Below are 13,340 nucleotides of genomic sequence, written 5' to 3'. Positions count from 1 at the left end.
CAGGGGCCAATTTGTGCTCTGTGAGAGGGTGTGGTTCAAATGTGGGCCTGAAAATTCAGAGTGTACACAGGAACACCACATGCAGCCCCAGGGACCTTCTGTTAGAACAAATACTTTTAAAATGTGTTTCTAACTAGTACCCAGTACTAAATTAAATATCTGAATATTTCCACAAGTACACACAAGAACCAGCACATGTTAAATGCACAACCACAGCCAGTAGTGCAAACAGCTTGTAAAAGACACTGCTCATGGGATGTTGCTTGATGTTTATTTATTTTTGTGCACAAGTTTCATGAATAAAGCAGCTTTCAATAGGAAGTATTCCTTTCATGCTCAATTAAAAAATGTAGTTCACAATTTCATGGTAAATATTTAACACTAAAAACTGGCAACTGTATAGCGTATTGCATGGGTTCCGTTTGTATTTGACTGTGACAATATTCTTGGAATCAATGAACACATGTGAACTGTCTTTAAATGTTCAGGAGGAAGGAGTTAGGACACAAACATACTGAGAAGCACAATCCTATGTGTGTCAACACAGAAGTAAGTCCCATTGAGCTCAAGTGTAAATAGAATTACTATGGAGACAGTCATCAAGCCAGTAATATATATGAAGTCCCTTTTGTTTGTGTGCCACTTAAGGCTACATACATTCCACTTACAATTCAACAATACCTTTTTACCAAACTCCAAACAATACCTTTTTACCAAACTCCAAACTTATGAGCAAGAAAAAATCCTATTTGTTGACGTTTTGATATTTTATGAATTCATCAGAAAAGCTTGTGTATCCAGCTCTACTGTTTATAAGATAAGCAGTTTAAATTTAAGCAGAAATTCATAAATCATTGGCCAAGAAAGGTCAGTTAAGTATGAACACCTAATCCACAAAATATTACAAACCTAACACAGTCTCAGACTCTCTGTTAGAATGGCAATATTCTTCCCCATCACTCCAAAAGAGAAAAATAGCAGACATTGGGGAAGGAGAAGACAAGATATAGTCTTCTGACTTACAGCTTTAGTTTCTAATCAGGGAGTCATGTTACCAGGTCTCTATTTTTTACTTCCAATCAAAATGTTGTCGAAAGGCATGTACAGTGGTACCTCGGGTTACATACGCTTCAGGTTACATATGCTTCAGGTTACAGACTCCGCTAATCCAGACATAGTACCTCGGGTTAAGAACTTTGCTTCAGGATGAGAACAGAAATCATGCAGTGGGCGACGCAGGAGGCCCCGTTAGCTAATGTTGTGCTTCAGGTTAAGAACAGTTTCAGGTTAAGAATGGACCTCCGGAACGAATTAAGTATTGGATCTCACTGGCAACAATGAAGTTACTTATTTGTGTGCAAAAGTTACTTTTTAATTTAAATGTAAGTTCAAGTAAGGCTGTCATATGTCCAGATTTTCCCAGTGCTTTGTCCTGGATCTTAGGCACTATTTTGGGATCCTCCTAAAAAAAAAAAAAAGCCAACAACATTTGGGGTGTTCTGGTTTTTTACTTTTTTTAATCTGGCAACCCTAGTTCAAGCATATACACTTAATCTAGTGTATCTCCATTGATTTCTATGGGTCTTTTCTACTATGAATTAGTCAGAAGCATCCTCTTTCCCACTCTATTATCCTTGTCTGTTCTCTAAATCACTAGTCCATTATTATTTGATAAAGATGTGTGACAAAATTAATGCACCTAAATTCTACCAATGCATCCATTTTATCTAGCAAGAGCATTTGCACAGCTTGTTGACAGCTGCTCTGCTTTTGCCACCTGGGATTGTTTTTCACTTCTTAAGAATAAAAGGAAAACTCTCAATCTGAAGTTGCAATTTTACTCCAAGCCAAAAGTAGCTTTACTCAGATAGCTGCGTCAGTAAAAATGTAAGTGGTTTTAAAATGCAGTTTGAGGAGGTATTTGATATGGTAGTTTCCAAAAATCTCAGACAGATTAATTACAATTCATATCAATGGCATGGTGATTTAAAACTTCGGAACTTCTAAGTTTGTTATACATTAGAAAAGTCGGAATACATTTACCTAACTTATTTAAGTTAGGGCAACATCCAGTAGAGTTACCAGGGAGCTTCCATTATTGAAATGATATATGCTCGTTAGAAGAGGTTCTTCTGCAAGAGGAATATTATTTTGTTCACAAAGCAATGGTGTTGGACACCATACATTATCCCGCACATAAAACTTCCCTCTTTCCCTCTGATTATTCATTACCACAGGGTCAGACTGAACAGACAGAGAGCAGGAGTAATGAAAAGTTCTCACAAGGGAGGGATAAAAAATGTGGGGTTCCATAAGCATCTGTATTCAGACTTGCGCTTGTTAACTTGTTCTTAAAATTATCTGGAGTTAGGGATGAGCAGTGACTTTTTCTGATAACATGACCTATCCTGGTAGTTAAAGCAAAAAACTTCACAAGAATCTCTCCAAGATGGGTGAATGGGCAGTAAAATGACAAATATGGTCGAAGTGTTAAAAAGAGAGACTTTAGGATTGTGATGCACAACTAAATTAAAACATCCACCTAGTGTGAAAACAGAAAATTCCATATTAGAGATCATTAGGAAAGGTATCAAAAATAAAGCTACCTATATCATAATGTATTTCTGATAACAGCATCTCAAATAGGATACTGTAGACTTGGTCAATATGCAGGAAAAAGAAACAAAAATATTCAAGGAGCTGTGGACACTCCTATGAAGAAAGGTTTCAACACTAGAGGCTTTTTAGTTTTGAAAAAAGGTGAACGGGGTGGGAACACACACATGTCAGAGGTGTATAAAACAATTCATGGTGTGCAGAAAGTTGATTATTTTTCTCCTTTCATAATATTAGAACCCAAGTCATACAATAAATGGAGGGATATTCAAGAACGACAAAAGGAAGTATATCTTCAGACAGTGCATAGTTAACAAACCATGGAATGTACTACCACAAGATGCAGCAATGGACAATGTGGATGAGCAAAGCCAAGAGAGATGAGTTTTCAGGAGTGCTATAAACAATCTATTTAAAAGCCCATTGGAAGTCCAAGGGGAGATTTAACCTATCTACATAGACACTTGCAGGTGTGCTTGGAAGATGAGCTTGGCATCTTTCAAGCACACTTGCAGATGCCTATGTGTTTGTGCATGCAGCCTTGTCATGCATCATGTCTTTTTGCTGTTTTAAAGGTTTCCATGTTACAGCTACGCACTGAAAGAACACAGAGGCTTTAAATTTTTAACAAAATACCGTAAAATAATGTAGTTACTTATCTGCAAGTGTTGACACAGCTACTATAACCCAAGGTACTGTGACACTCACATGACCATATTCTATAGCAATCAAAGCGCTCTTCAGGCAAGCAGAGTTGTTTCCCAGACACAAAATATTCTGATTTGAATGCTGGGAAAATGTGATATCACTGCAGCATTCCTGCAACAAAAGTGCTACACTGAAGGAATCCTTATTAATCCATTGCACAGAATCCATATATACTGCACATTTATGATTTGCAAAATTATATTGAGGAAATGTCAAAAGATTCTAGGCTTAGGCTGGGTGTGCCTGCATTCCAGGAGCACTAACCACCTGGGAGGATCCCCATGGAACTCAACAGAGCTCGATTTTTCCCTATCAGCCATGCCTCTGCCAGGGGTGGGGAAATGCTCAGTCTGCACCCACCTCCCATATGCCCACCTAACCAGCCCTCCTTAACCAATGTAGCACCAAGCAGAATGGGAGGAATGAAGGAGGACATCCAGTTGAAATACCTGTGTACTTGCCTGTGCACTGGTGGTTAGAGAAGCTAAATGACAACCTACTGAGCTCTAACAAGATACTCAACACACCAGGTGATGTGTTCCCTGAAACAGGGAATTGGTAGCAATAGCTGGCTACCTTAGTTTAAAGTGGGCATAAGCAAACTCGGCCTGCCAGATGTTTTGGGACTACAATTCCCATCATCCCTGACAACTGCTCTTGTTAGCTAGGGATGATGGGAGTTGTAGTCCCAAAACGAGTGGAGGGCAGAGTTTGCCTATGCCTGGTTTAAAGTGTATATTTTAATAGGACTTTCTGAATCGTATATCACAAATTTCATACAAATTTACTTTACCAACCATCACCAGGACTAACATCGAAGCAACTCCCAAGCAAATTAATGCCACAATCTTGTATTTGTCTATATAGGGTCAGTGAGCGAAGCCAGCCAACAAACATTCATTAACAACTGTTGAATTTAAAAGTGACAATAGTTTATACTTTGCAAGTTCTAATATTTCAAATGAGTACTTATTTGGAAATATATCTGGTGAAATGAATCAAAACACACAACTATTTGGAAGTTTGTGATGTTATTTTTAAGTTGTAAACTTTTGTATGTAACATGCATACCATAGTCTCTCACTTAACAAAATATATTGATACCATGCTTCTTCAAATGAATCCCATTTTCCGTTGATAAACTGTAAATGAGCAAAGGGTTTGGTGGCAGATTAAGTAAACAACAAAAATTTGACATGTTTTTAAAAGGGGCTCATATTTCAGGCTGTGGCTGCCCAGGAAAGATCTTGGGATTGTGGAAGATGGCTCTCTGCAGGGGGGGGGGGGATTAACCCACAGTAATGTGGAAATGAAAATCACAGGTTATGTGCAAGGAATTATTAGGAAAGAGATAGGCTATAATGCGGCAACTACATAATGCCATATTTATTTATGATGTTGCTATGCACTTTGCAATACTGCTTAGTTCTGGTTGCCCCATTCTAAAAAGAATGTGGCAGAACTGAAAAAGAAACAGCATTGTAAAATGAAGGACTTGATGAGCCTAAAGAAAAGGCAAAAATATGTGAGGCTTTTTAGCTTACAAAATGACATTTCAGAGGTTTCATCACACATTGATTTTGTGACTGAAGTTTCTAAAAATTTAACTGCATGAAGCATGGCTAGATGAAGCAACTTTCCCTTTCTCCCCTAATAATACCACTACTAGCAGTTATCAAATTAAATATATTGGTAGTGAGCTGAGGAAGAACTGAAAGAAGTACCTATTTGCAAAGCACATAATTATTGCGAATTCACTATCAGAAAAATGATGGCACTTTTTCCAATAGCTCTTTAAAAAGAGTAAGAATCTCTTGTGAATGATTTGGGGAGGGAGTGCTTTATTTGGGGAAGGACATGCTACACAACACTACTTAAAGGATCAGAGTGCACTCCTTCTAAATCCTTTTAGTGGTAAAAGAGCACTTCAATTTTTTGAGCTGGTCTCTTGCTTGTTTCATAAACTTTACTATGTTACCACGGATATCCTTCTGTAAATCCAAGAACAGGGTACATTCACATTCCTTGGCCCCCACCAGCTATTAGTATCCTGAACGCTGATATTTTTATGCAAGGATAAGGTAAGTTTACCTTTCCCCTCTTTAGGCTTCACAGGTGTCCAGATTTGGATGTCCTGATTTTTATTTTGGACTATAGGATTAGACACATGGAAGACAACCATTATAATATGCTAGTATAACCTGTGTATTGTAGAACCAGGATACTCCTTTCCACCCAATTGATTCTTTCAAAAGGTTGGAACATCAATATTCCATGCCCACTAACCCTGCTCAGTCCTTACTTTATTTTGGAGGGTTCCCCTTTAGGGTTTTACTCCTTTTTCTTCCTTCTTTTTAATTCTACAAACTTTGGGGGTTTCCCAGGCCTGTTGACATTTTCCTCTTTTTTTTCTGGGTACATAAGGATCCAGACTCAGAGAATGACTCAGAGAGTAGGTTTTTATCTGATATAATGGTATGCCCATTATAGAATTATGGGAGTTCTATATTGATTATTGACTAGAGCAGGCATGGCCAAACTTGGCATTCCAGCTGTTTTGGGACTACAACTCCCATCATACCTAGCTAACAGGACCAGTGGTCAGGGATGATGGGAATCGTAGTCCCAAAACAGCTGGAGGGCCAAGTTTGGCCATGCCTGCTCTACAGTCTTTACTTGTCCTTCATCACCTCTCAAAATGATTGCAAATTCTAGACTTCATCTAATTTGTTCCATAAACGGCTCAGAACTGCAGTACCTCAAGGACCACATCTCTTCACCTGAGGACATTATTTGTGTCTCTCCTCCATCAGAGGTCTGGAGCGTGGCAACACAAGAGCGGCATTTTCTGTGGTGGCTCCCCTTTGTGGAATGCACTTCTTAGGGAGGGTTGCCTGGCACCTTCATTACATATCTTTAGGCACCAGGTGAAAACGTTCTCTATAACCAGCCCTTTGGTTGATTAAACATCCATGGCCTTTTAAATATGTTTGTGGAAGGTGGGGTTATTGGTTTGTTTTTCTTTTTGTTCATTTTTCATTTTGTGCTTCCATTTCATATTTTTATGCTGTGAACCACCCTATAATCTTCAGATGGAGGGTGGTATACTAACGAACTAACTAATTCCATTAACAACGACAATTTTCCATCTGTTTTCTATTCTCACTTTCAAGAGATGTTAAATGGCAGAGAGAGTACTAGAAAAAAATTAAGGAAAAATGGGGTTCCTAGCTTTTTTCAATATGCTGATGAGCACTGAAGAAACGTCTTTGATTTCCCCCTCTTAGAATAAGTGAAATACTTTCAAAGATGTTTTTATGAAAGATGGTCTAAAGTAGCCTTCTCCAACCTGGCGCTCTTTGCATCCTTTTGTTCTACAACTCCAATGTTCAGAAGCCCACAATATCAGTTATCAGGATAGTTGGAATGATTGGTTGGGAAAGGCTGATCTACATAATTAGACAATGATAATTCTGGCACACAGTGGTCCATGGGGTCACGAAGAGTCGGACACGACTGAACGACTAAACAACAACAACAACAATTCTGACTAAGACCCACAAAAAGAAGTGGACTACAAATAAGTAAATTCATAATTTTGTTTGTACAAAACCAAGGTTATTACTGGATTTTAATTTAATATAAATGCTAAATAGTACAGTTTTCTATTCTACCTGAATTATAAATGATACATTTCCCATTGGTAAAGCAGTAAAGTTTAGGTTTAATGACAAACTATGTATATAGTTCTACCTGGCTTCAAAATTTCTGGGAATTTTAATAATTGTGTCCTTGTCTTCTCATGTTCTATCTAAATTTTTCTTATTGACATCAAAATGTTTGCATTATTTTGCTACCACTTAGCAACTATTTCCACTCCTTCTTCTCACTCTTCTAGCATTTTTTGCCCCGCAAAGCCAAATTACATTCTTCAGTCTGCTGACTTCCAGCTTTCTACCACCACACCTGTATATCCTAAAATCTACCTTGCTCATTTGGTATATTTAAATAACATTCTTCATTTCACTTTGTACTATTATCTTTTCCTTAGCTTTAGCAAGCCACGATTCAGAAAAATAAATGCTTCAGTGAAACAGAACAAGGAAGATGTCATGGCACTTGCTGCACTAGAATTCTAGAGAACCAGAGTTGCAATGCCAGAAAAGCCACAACTACTACCTCCATAGGCTCTTAGAATGGGGGGGGGGGGAGGCATACAAAAGTTTTGAGCTTCTGTTCCTCTAGCCCAGATATCTTGTGAAGACCCTTGCAAGTTGATGGTTCTCTGAGAAGGCAAAGAGATCCATACTTAGTATGCCTAATTACTGAATGATGCAATAATAGATTGCAGCAGAGCCTGACTACTCTGCTGGATACAGGTTGCTTTCAGGGATAGTAGCCACCTAATCTGTGTCCATCAATGGGCTCTCTGAAGAGTAGCCACAGCACCACTGAAGACATCCGAGAACATCTGTGAAAACCAAAATAAGTACCCTGAACCTCATCACAATCTTGAGCTTGGTAATTAAAACAGATTAAAACTGAAGAGAACACACATATAATTTTGCACCTGGAATGTCACCATAGTGCCCAAAGTTCAGTGTGCTCTAGGAAACATATCCACATATACAATCTACCCTTGTGAGGCAATTGGAAAAGGTTTGGTGTGCAGCCTTCCAGAAGAAAAGAACGTTAGAAGCCATGTGTCAAATTTAATGCCATTCTGCATCGAAGACTGATATAGCCAAAGGAGCTCTTTAGAATATTGGGGTGGGGATTAATAGCCCGAAAACACAAGAGCTACTAAGGTTGCTAACACTAAAGACCTGACAAGTTGAGAAAAAGAGTTATAGAAATACTCAACACAGATACTGTTGTAGGCAAAGTGGGAATATCTTCTGGAGCACGGTAATATCAAAAAAAGAAAGTACAGCTATACAAGCTTGATTCTGGTTAGTAAATCCCTGGTCCTGAATACTATAAGGGGTACTTGACAGTGAATAGGAATAACATCAAAATATGAGATTGAGGAGACAGTGCTGCTTGCATTTTGCATCCTAGCTAAAGGCAGGACAGAATGGGGATAGGAAGCCCTCTTCTCAGGTAAGTATTAATTTTCTGGTTCCTAGTTTCCATGAAGGAGACATCCAGAAAAAGCTTAGGTGTACCTAAATGTTTCAGCATTTATTCCAATAGCTAGAGAATGCCCATCCAGCACTATATAAAAATAAAATTTAAAGGATAAATGTTATATTTAACAAAGTTTTGAAAAGTAAGTCATACTTGATGTAATGATTGATTGACACTGTCAGCTGATGCAAACAACTATTTCTATGTTTTTAAAAAAGGAAAAAAAGCAGTGATCATGCTCAAGGAGTGCAACTACACAAAGGAAACTGACAAGGTTTACTGCTAATAATTGCTCCTAATCAGACTGCAGCCTTGGTGAAGGATTCCTGAAAGTTTATACAGTAACAAAAAGATCAACTGGAGATGAAAATGTATCAATAATATGGCTATACATGAGACTTCACAACATCAACAGTGGCAGTAGAAACGTTGGTGTTGTTCAAGCAATCCTATCAAACGTCTTGGGGGAAGAACCATAGTTCAGTGGTAGAGCATCTAATTCGCGTGCTCATGGTCCAAGATTTAAACCCCAGCATCTCCAGATAGAGCTGTCTGAAACCCTGGACAATGTGGGCAATACTAAGCTAGATGGGGCAATGGTCTGACTCTGTAGAAGCCAGCTTCCTGTGTTCTTTAACAATACCAGATGAGTGGGCTATAAATAAATTATTATTATTAATAATAATAATAATAATTATTATTATTATTATTATTATTATTATTATTATTATTATACTGTTTCCTAAAGGCTACTAGCAAGATTTCATAGTATGACTGACAAAATAATGTTCAAACTATCATAGAGTATAATCTAGGGGAACAACTAAGCAGCCAAAAAACCCCTAATAAGCTTTAGAAACTCTAAGCACTCAAGGCGTTTGAACTTTAAAGCGGCACTGGAGAATTTAGCTACACAATGCCTATCAGGACGGACCTCTCCTCACTGGATTGGCCAAGAAAAAAAATTTTTTTTCACAAGCAAAATAGCTTTGGCCCACTCTCAATGTTTGCTGCAGTTGCACGAACAACAGGTGGAATGAACCACCAGCAAAACCAGTGCAAATACCAGTGTTTAAAGAACAAGGCTGAGCTGGTTCATAGCTTTATAACTGACATTTAAAAGCTGAAACATTATTTTTACAACACATAACCTAGAATGTGCGTACAGAATGTGCATATAATCCGAACAGCAAGTTCCTATCCATGTTTATTGAAACTTACAAATGTAAATGGATCTTACTTCTGAGTAAATATATATAGGATTCAACTGATCAAGTATTTGGACGAGATGGGAGAGATGCTTTGATTCAACTGGCCCGAGACTTTACCATAGCTTTCCCAGCCGTAAGAAATCTTAGTATAGATGCATTTTAAGAATTACAGATACTATTTTCAAAATATGTTTCCTACGAAGTCCTATTCATGACAAATTAATCTGTGTTGTATGGTTTAAGGACTATAACCAAAGTGATCTCCAATAAACATTTCAAAGGCCTTATGAAGATGTGTTAATGAGGAGTTCCTTACGAAATTTTAACGATAAAACCAGGCAGATTTTCCTGTGCTACTTTAGATTGTTACCAAGTTCACTCTGTTCATGCCCCCCATATGTTTTCTTCAAAAGGTCTTGAACAAGCCAATTTCTTCCCCAAACAGATGTATAATACACAAATGTATAATAGCTTATATTGTTTCCCAGCTCTACCTGAATATGCCAGGGATTGAACCTATAAACCTTTTCATGCAATGAATGTGCTGTGTAACTGAGTTATGGTCCCTATATATACTCACTTTCTTGCCTCTACACATACTCCAGTTCTAAGACTCAGATTCAAGGATCCGCCTACAAAAAAATTCCTCTCTATTTTACTATCTCAAAGAAACATATAGCTAAATTAAATTAAATCAGTACTAGTTTGTTTTTTGGTGGGTTTTGTGATTGGGTTTAATTTGAAGATTATTTTATATCTGAAATAAAAATAATGAATAGTAAGTTTTGAAATTAGTAATGGTTGGGCTTGGCAAAGGCCTAGGCATATGCTGAAGTCTACTATTTAGTTTTCCTAACAGCGCAAATAATGTTAAATATGTATAATTGTTTGTAAAAGTCTATGAAAGCCTGATTCTATGAGTGTTTACTTCAGAGTAGGTTTTGCAACACTCAAAGAGGCCAATTCTCATGTATACATACACAGAATTAGAGAATCAGGTTATGATCATAAATCTATTCACTTTGAATGAAGTCTAATGAAAAAAAAGTTCCTGTGAATTCAAAGTATGCTTAGAACTGAAAGTGTTATGATAGTTCACTGAAGGGATTCAGATTACTGCACTAAAAACATACGTTATTAATGAATAAATAATCAAAGCTGTATCATATTATTTATCAACACTTACAATTATTCCATCAGTAAAGAAATGAAAATAATTCCATATTTATGTTAATAATGTTCCACAGTCCAATTTGGATACCAACAAACCTTAAGACAGCACAGTACCTGAAGTTAAAGTGAACCAAACTCAGGTTTCTCTATGGGTGTGATGTACCATAACAGAAAAAAACAGAACAATTAAAACCCATAGGCTGTTCCAGAACTAAATTAAAGTGCCCAGCTTTTAATAAGATTAAAATTGTGTTTTAAAAAACCAGTATCTATATAAATGGATCACTACTTCACATGTATCCATATAAAATACTTCCCCCCTCTTCAACAGAAAGTTATCTTGCTTAGCACTCTGAATACTGAAGGCAAGCTGTCCTTCAGAGTTACAGCTGAAGCTTTTCCACCGACTTTCCACATTTGTTTTTCACCAGACATCTGACCTGATCAAAAGTACAGAGTTTTATGTTGCCATTAAGATTAGAAAAGGTACTTTTTGCCAACAAATCATGTTATCAGAGAAAGTATTCAGAAGGCCAGAATCACTTGCTGACTTCAAATAGTAGAGAAGCATCACATATCAAACTGCATGTCACTTTGGTCAGATTCCCTGGGCCTATTGAAATGCATAGGCCATCTGTGCACATTTCACAGTTCAAACACACATTGCAGCTTTAGTAAATATCCTCCTACTTTAAACTATTTCAGAATAAAAACACAAAGACAATAACTCCACAACAGAGCTGCCAAAGCTGTACCAAATGTGACTTGCAATAATCACCATATTTTCCAAGCTTCTATTCCACTTTTGCAAAGTACTAAATAGAATTTAAACTGGGCAAATTGCACCCTTACAGCAAAGTTTTACTCCAGATCAATGGGATTTATAAATAAGTAAATATATATAGGATTGGCTTTAATTTTTATGATCAGGTAAAATGGAAAGTTTGATTCTTAAGTCCTTAATAAAAACAAATGAGAGGTCTCAGCAGAAACAGGTGACACTGACAATGGCATTAATATTTACTTCATGTAATGTTATTCAAACCTGCATCATTTCATGGATCACAAACATGCTAAATAGATGTGTTAGTTATTATTATAAGCAAGTATAAAACCCTTTGCAAAGTCAGGATCTCAAAAGTGACATAACCTAAACAAATTAACTATACACAATCAGGTGCTTCTATTTCATACTGCCAATCTTAAATACAAAAAATTCAAATACTATGTAGACACTTCAGGGAAAAGCCTTTTCCAAGTCACCCTTTGAGTCAACATCTGTCTCTCTACATAGCAGAAAGTTCCCAAGACCACTACCAACAGTAAGTAGTTATATATCTATATTTAGATATAGATATCCCCACATATACTATATAAGAACAGCAGATTGGAAGACTTTTTGTATATGCCCAGAAGCAAAGCATCAACGTGGAACAAAAAAAACCAAAGCAATAAAACAAAAATCAATGACACTTGATTACGTAGGAAGGAATAAATAAACACTAGACAAGAGCATGGAATGTGGCATTTTCCTTTACCCAACGAGTGAGCAAATTATAATATACAAATATCCTCTACAGTACTGGCCAAGATCAGAACACAATGCTGATACCTTTCACTCTGCATCTCTCTCAAAAAAAAAACCCCAACCCAAGCAAACCCCCAAACCCAAATATAACCAACCAGGAAACAATCAAACCGCTTCTTATAGTCAAAAGTAAAAAGAGAGAGAGAAACAACCCCCCTCCCACCAGCAATCCAGATCTGCTTGCCTCAGAGTGAAATTGTGGAGTAGGAGCAGGCGTTGCTCGCCTTACCTCCTTCTCCCATACCCAGATAGGCTTACCTTAGCTGCCCCCCACTTTTATTTCCTTTCCTGGAGCAGTGGAGAGAGAGACACACACAAAGGGTAATAAAGGGGGAGGAGGGGAGAGCAGGGGGATGAGGGGGGGGGGGAGAGCTGGCTTCTGCTGCTGCTCCTGCTGTGTGTGTGGTGAGGTGTCCCCAGCCAGGGCCAAAAAGCAGCAGCAGCAATAGTAGTAAGAGGAGGAGAGGGGGGACTGTGTTGCTAAGAGGCTTTAGCTCTCTTCTCTCTCTCTCCTCTGACGGCCGAAGCGGGGGAAGAAACTCTCCTTCTCTCACTGTCTCTCTCTGGGATCCTCTAGCTAGGCTGCGGGTGGGGGAGAAACTCAAATCTCCTCAGGCCGAGCCCTCCCCGCAAACCAATTCAAGGTGGAATTAGTGCTCTGTCCCTTTAACAATATAAATAAAAGGTTCCCCAATCTCCCCCCCTTCCCTCTCTTCTTCATCATCAGCTGCTGCCGCTGCTGCTGAGGCTCTGGTTCTGGCTGAGAGAAAGATGGGAGGCTGTCACTGCGCATGCGCCCCAAGGGAGCTTGCTGGGTTGAAGGAGGGGGGGAGGGAAAAAAGGTTGCCTCCCACAATGCCGCGCGCCGCAAGCGAACCCGGAAAAGGATTCCGCGAAGGTGGGAGGAGAAAAGG

The 13,340-nt window shown here is 38.2% G+C and overlaps 1 protein-coding gene across 4 annotated transcripts in view; it reads right to left on the bottom strand.

The window, feature by feature from the left end:
* MBD5 (methyl-CpG binding domain protein 5) overlaps positions 1-13,244 on the bottom strand; it is a 105,687-nt gene extending 92,443 nt beyond the window's left edge. For all 4 annotated transcript variants that reach the window (XM_079992971.1, XM_079992970.1, XM_079992969.1 and 1 more), the window contains exon 1: positions 12,685-13,244. The gene's annotated coding sequence lies outside the window, so the exon portion shown is untranslated. The remainder of the gene's footprint in view (positions 1-12,684) is intronic.
* Between the last annotated feature and the right edge of the window lie 96 nt (positions 13,245-13,340).

This window comes from Podarcis cretensis (genome assembly GCF_951804945.1).
Source record: "Podarcis cretensis genome assembly, chromosome: 1".
NCBI classification, from domain to species: domain Eukaryota; kingdom Metazoa; phylum Chordata; class Lepidosauria; order Squamata; family Lacertidae; genus Podarcis; species Podarcis cretensis.
This window is presented reverse-complemented; position numbering and strand designations above follow the sequence as displayed.